Below are 6391 nucleotides of genomic sequence, written 5' to 3' on the forward strand. Positions count from 1 at the left end.
TAAATGATGGAGTTATGCAATCATCTCATAATCCAGTTCTAAAACATTGGAATATCTCTCCATTTATTGAGATTTTCTCTAATTTCTTTTAGCTGTGCTCTATAGTGTTCAGATATATTGCACTGCTTTTGTTAAATGCATTGCTAAGTATCATTATTGTGAATGGACTTGATTTCTTAATTTCATTTTTGGGCTGTTTATTGCTTGTACAGAGAAATGCAACTAATAATTGCATAATAAACTGTATCTTGCAATGTTGTAAAATTCATTAATCTGTAATTAAAGAAAGTTTTACTTTTTCCTTTCTAGTCTGTATGCCTTTATTTTTCTTGCCTTATAACTCTAGTTAGAACCTCCATTATAATACTGAATATAAGTGACAGGAGTTGACATCCTTGCCTCATTCCAATAGTAGCAGAGAAACAGTCCATCTTTAACCATTAAATATTGGTTTAACTACATTCCATAAATTTTGACACATTGTGGGTTTGTTTTTATTCATTTAGAAATATTTTCTAATTTTTCCTTGTGACAGGCTATCTAGAAATATGTTGTTTAATTTCCAAATTATTCCAAATTTCTAAATAGTTTTCCCATATTTCTTCCTGTTGATTTCTAATCTAATTCAGTTTTAAACAAATACCATTTTTAAAAATTATTTCAATGTTTTTAAAATATATCGAGGCTTTTTTATGGGCTAACATGGGAGTTAGCAAACCTTCTCTTACTGGGTGAGATATTAGTTAAACATTTAACACTTGCGGCAATACAGTCTTTTTGATGAAAGCACAGTCAACAATAGATAAACAAGCGGGTGAAGCTATGTTCCAATAAACATTTATTTACAAAACTAGGCAACTGAATAAGCACATGAAAAGGTGCTCAACCATCATCGGTCATTAGGGAAATGCAACCCAATACCACCTCATACCTACTGGGATGCTTATAATTTAAAAGAAATGGAAAATAAGTCTTCGTGATGATGTGGAGAAATTGGAAGCCTTGTACATAGCCGATGGGAATATAAAATGATGCAGTGCGAAACAGTTTAGTGGTACCTGAAGAAGTTAAACATAAGACTACCAGCAATTCCACTTCTAGGTAGATACTCAAAAGAACTGGAAGCAGGGACTCAAAGAGATACTTGTTTGTACACAAGTGTTCACTGCTGCATTTTTCACAATAAACAAAAGATATAAACAACCCAAGTGTTGATCAACACATGACTGGATAAACAAAATGTAATGGAATTTTTTTTCTACAATATGGAATGAACTTCTGATATATGGTACAATAGACCTTGAAAACATTAGGCTAAGTGAAATAAGCTAGACACAGAAGGACAAATACTATATAATTTTACTTATATAAGATGTCTACGATAGGCAACTTCATAGGGACAGAAAGTAGATTAGACAGACGGGAGGGAGAGGGGAATGGGGAGTTACTGTTTAATGGGTACAGAGATTATGCTGTGGATGATGAAAAATCTGGGGTATAGTTAATGGTGGCGGTTGCCCAACATTTTACAAATGTAAATAATGCCACTGAGCTGTACACTTAAACATGGTCTTAAAAAATTAAGTGTCTGGCTCTTGAGTTGTAGTTTACTGATTGTTTCCTAAAATATTATCTGTTTTGGGTAATATTCCATGTATGCTTAAAAGGCATGTGTATTCTTCTGTTGGGTGCAGCATTCCAGGGATCAGCGAGGTAAAGTTGGTTTTCCATGTCTTAGGTCTTTGTTCTTCTTCTGTTCCTCCTCTACTATATTCTTTTGTGTTAAACTTTTTTTAGTGAACCTATTTCATTCTTCTGTTGATTTTAACAAAATTACTACTTCTAAATAGTTACTCTAGGAATTATGATATAAATATTAACTGAGCACAATCTACTTTGGGTTAATACTGACTTAATACCAGTAAAATACAGCAACTTAACAATATAGTTCCAATCCTCCTCCTTCCACTGCCATACATATTATGTATGTATAACACCTATGTATGTTATAAACCCAAGAATACATTCTTATAATTATTGCTTTACACAATCTAAGACAAGATTGCTGTGTTTTTAAAGAAATTGAGAGGAGGAAAAAATATATGTACACAATTTATTTATTCACAGGTTATCATTTCTGGTACCTATCATTTCCTGCTATCTGTAGTCATTTCCTTTCATTCTGAAGACCTCCTTTAGTATATTTGTAAGACAATGTGTTAGCAATGTTTCTTCAGTCTTTTAATTAATCTGTAAATCCAAAATAATCACAATAAAATTACTTTCAGGATTTTCTAGAAACATGTCAAGTTACTTCTAAAATTAATTCAAAAGACCAGTGGGTACCACTCTGTACTCCAATGCAGGGGGCCCAGGTTTGATCTGTGGTCAGGGAACTAGATCCCACAGGCATGCCGCAACTAAGAGTTTGCATGCTGCAACCAAGAAGTCCGCATGCCACAACTAAACATGCCACAACAAAGATCCCACGTGCCACAACTAAGACCCGGTGCAGCCAAAATAAATAAATAATTTTTTTTTTAAAAAGAGAGAAATGCCAAGAGAGAGATTGGCCAAGACAATTTATAAAAGTACAATGCTGTAGCAAATACAAAAATGAAGCCATAATAATTAGAACAACTGGTATAAGAATAGATGAGTAGGTCAATAACACAGAATAGAAAATCTAGATTAAAACTTATGATTAGATTTTACATGATTTCTGTTGATTTACTAAGTAATAAAGGTGATATTTCAAATCAGTGATGAAAGGGAGGAGGTCGAGATGGCAGAGTAGGAGGATGTGGAACTCACCTTCCCCCACGAACACATCAAAAATACAACTACATGTGGAACAATTCTCACTGAAAACTAACTGGAGACTGGCAGAAGGACTGCTGTACAACCAAGCCTGTAAGAAAGCTACACACAGAATCAGATAGAAAGGGAAGAGAAAGAATCAGGTTGGGACCTGCACTCCTGGGAGAGGTCTCAGAGGAAAAAGGAGATTACACAGGTGGAGACTTGCCCTGGGAGTGAGTGGTTCAAGCCACATATTGGGCGCCTTGGCCCTGGGGTCCAACACAGGGAAGACAAGCCCCGTTGCCTGGTTGGAGGGCTGGTGGCACTAACAGGAGGGCTGTGGGAAGCCTGGACTCCACTTGTGAAGAGTGCGCGAACACTTGCTTGCTCTTGAAGCAGGGCAGAGACAGTAGATTGAGACGGCATACCACTGCCCCCGCATGTACCCCAGCCTGAGATGAGTGATAGCTCCAGCCACTTGCATCATGACACAGCTCTACACTAGGGCAAGGTCTGCCAAGGCCCAAGGAGAGAGCTCTGCAGTGAGACAAAAATGTGGCTGATGTGACGTCTGAGCAGGGTGGGGGCAGCCATTACTGGTGCTTACATAGGCAGCATATCAGAAGCAGTCTGGGTCTCTGACCCCAGCCGGACTGCCACAGGCCACACCCTGACTCATGCCAAGTGCCCACACTAGCCCCTCTTGCTCCAGCACTGCTTCCCTCTGGGGTGAGGGTACTGGTGCTGGGAGGGGCGAGAGCACACACTTAAAGGGGACAGAACCAGCTCAGACCCAACTCTCAAGATTTCTGTTCCAGTAACTTGGGACCAACCCCACCGCTGATAGGGTGATGATGGTCACAGAAAAGATGGGAAGACCTAGCTCACACCTGGCTCCAGCCCTAGCCGCTCCATCTCAAGCCCCACCTCCTACCATGGTGATAGCTACCAGCACACCCTGGGGAAAGATGTGACTCATGATCACATGAGATTCAGCTCCCCCCACCAAAGCCACTGGGCACACACAGACTGAGTGAGGATGCTCCCACATAAGGACACTCCTTCAAGACCACAATAGGTAACTGTTTCACCCAATTTCAGAGTGACAAAGTCAAACAAAATGAGAAGACAAAGGAGTTTGTCCCAATTGAAAGAGCAAGAGAAAATCCCTGGGAAAAAACAAAAAATGAAGCAGAAATAAACAATTTACCAGACAAAGAATTCAAAGAATTAGGAATAAAAATGCTAACTGAAGTATGGAAAAGGATAGATGAACACAATGAGAATTTTAACTAGGAACTAGAAAACATAAAGAAGTATAGGTCAGAGCTGAAGAATACAATAACTGAAATGAAAAACATACTAAAAGGAATTAACAGCAGACTAGGTGATACAGAAGAACTCATAAGTGATCTGGAAGACAGAATAATGGAAATCACCCAATCAACCACCAAAAGGAAAAACAAATTAAAAAAATGAGAACAGTTTAAGAGGCCCCTGGGACAACATCAAGTGTACCAACAATTGCATTATAGGGGTCCCAGAAGGAGAAGAGAAAGAGAAGGGAATTGAAAATGTATTTGATGAAACTATGGCTGAAAACTTCCCAAACGTGAAGAAGGAAAAAAATATCCAGGTATAGGAAACAGAGTGTCCCAAACTAGATGAACTCAACAGACCCACACCAAAACATATCATAATTAAAATGGCAAAAGTAAAAGAAAAGAGAGAATTCTAAAGGCAGCAAGAGAAAAACAAAGAATCACATACAAGGGAAACTCCAAAAGGCTATCAGCTGATTTTTCGGCAGGAAACGTTGCAGACCAGAAGGGAGTGGCATGATGTATTCAAAGAACTGAAAGGGAAAAATCTGCAACCTAGGATACCTTACCCAGCGAGATTATTATTTAGAATTGAAGGAGAGATAAAGAACTTCTCCGACAAGCAAAAACTAAAAGAGTTCATCAATGCTAAACCTACTCTAAAAGAAGTCTTAAAGGGTCTTCTATAGGAAAGGCAAATACATAGTAAAGGCTGAAGATCAACCACTTAAATAAGCTAGTATGAAAATTAAAAGCCAAAAAAATTATAAAATCAACTATAACTACAATAATTATTAAAAAGATAAACATGAAATTGTTAAATATGACATCAAAAACACAAAATGTTGGGGAGGGGAGTAAAAAAATGTAGATCTTTTAGAATGTTTGAACCTGAAGGACTACTTGTTTGAAACAAGTAGACATAGTTATAGGTCAACGTATATGAACCTCATGGTAACCACAAATCAAAAACCTACAACAGATACACAAAAACAGAGAGAAAGGAACACCAGCACACCACTAAAGAAAATCATCGAAACACAAAAGAAGAAACTAAAAGAAGAAAAAGAGAAGAAATACAGAAACAACCAGAAAGCAAGTAACAAAACAGCAATAAGTATGTAGCTATCAATAATTACTTTAAATATCAATGGACTAAATGCTCCAATCAAAAGATATTAGGTGGCTGATTGGATAAAAAAACAAGACCCATTTATATGCTGCTTGCAAGAGATTCACTTCAGAGCTAAATACATACACAGACTGAAAGTGAGGGGATGGAAAAAGATATTTCATGCAAATAGAAATGACAAGAAAGCAGGGGTAGCAATACTCATATCAGACTTTAAAACAAAGTTTATAACAAAAGAAAAGGAAAGGCATTAGGATCAATACAAAAAGAGGATATTACACTTGTTAACATATATGCACCTAGTACAGGAGCACCTAAATATGTAAAGCAAATATTAACAGACATAAAGGGAGAAAGTGACAATAATCCAATAACAGTGGACTATTAACACCCCACTTATATCAATGGTCAGATCATCCAGACAGAAACAGTGGTCTTGATACAATAGAACAGTTGGGCTTAAGAGCTATCTATCGGACATTCCATCCCCAAATGGCAGAATACACATTCTTTCAAAGTGCATATGGAACACTCTCCAGGATGGATCACATGCTAGGCCACAAAACAAGTCTCAACAAATTTAAGGTGAGAGAAATTATATCAAGCATTTTTTCAGACCACAACAGTCTTAAACTAGAAATCAATTACAGGGAGAAAAATGGGGAAAGCACAAACACCTGGAGACCAAACAACATGCTACTAAAAAAACCAATGGAACAATGAAGAAATCAAAGAGGAAATCCGAAAATGCCCCAAGACAAATGAAAATGGAAACACAATTTTCTAAAATCTATGGGATACAGTAAAAGCAGTTCTAAGAGGGAAGTTTATAGTGACATAGGCCTACCTCAAGAAATACCAAAAATCTCAAATAAACAGCCTAACCTAATTACAAAAAGAAGAACAAAGTCCAAAGTCCGCAGAAGGGAGGAAATAATAAAGATAAGAGAAGAAATAAATAGAATAGAGAACAACAACAACAAAAAAACAATTGAAAAGACCAATGAAATCAAGAACTAGTTTTGTGAAAGGATAAACAAAATTAATAAACCTTTAGCCAGGCTCATTAAGAAAAAGAGAGGATCCAAATAAACAAAATAAGAAATGAAAGAGGAGAAATAACGACAGATATCAC

The sequence above is a fragment of the Phocoena phocoena genome, chromosome 3 (genome assembly GCF_963924675.1).
Source record: "Phocoena phocoena chromosome 3, mPhoPho1.1, whole genome shotgun sequence".
NCBI lineage: Eukaryota > Metazoa > Chordata > Mammalia > Artiodactyla > Phocoenidae > Phocoena > Phocoena phocoena.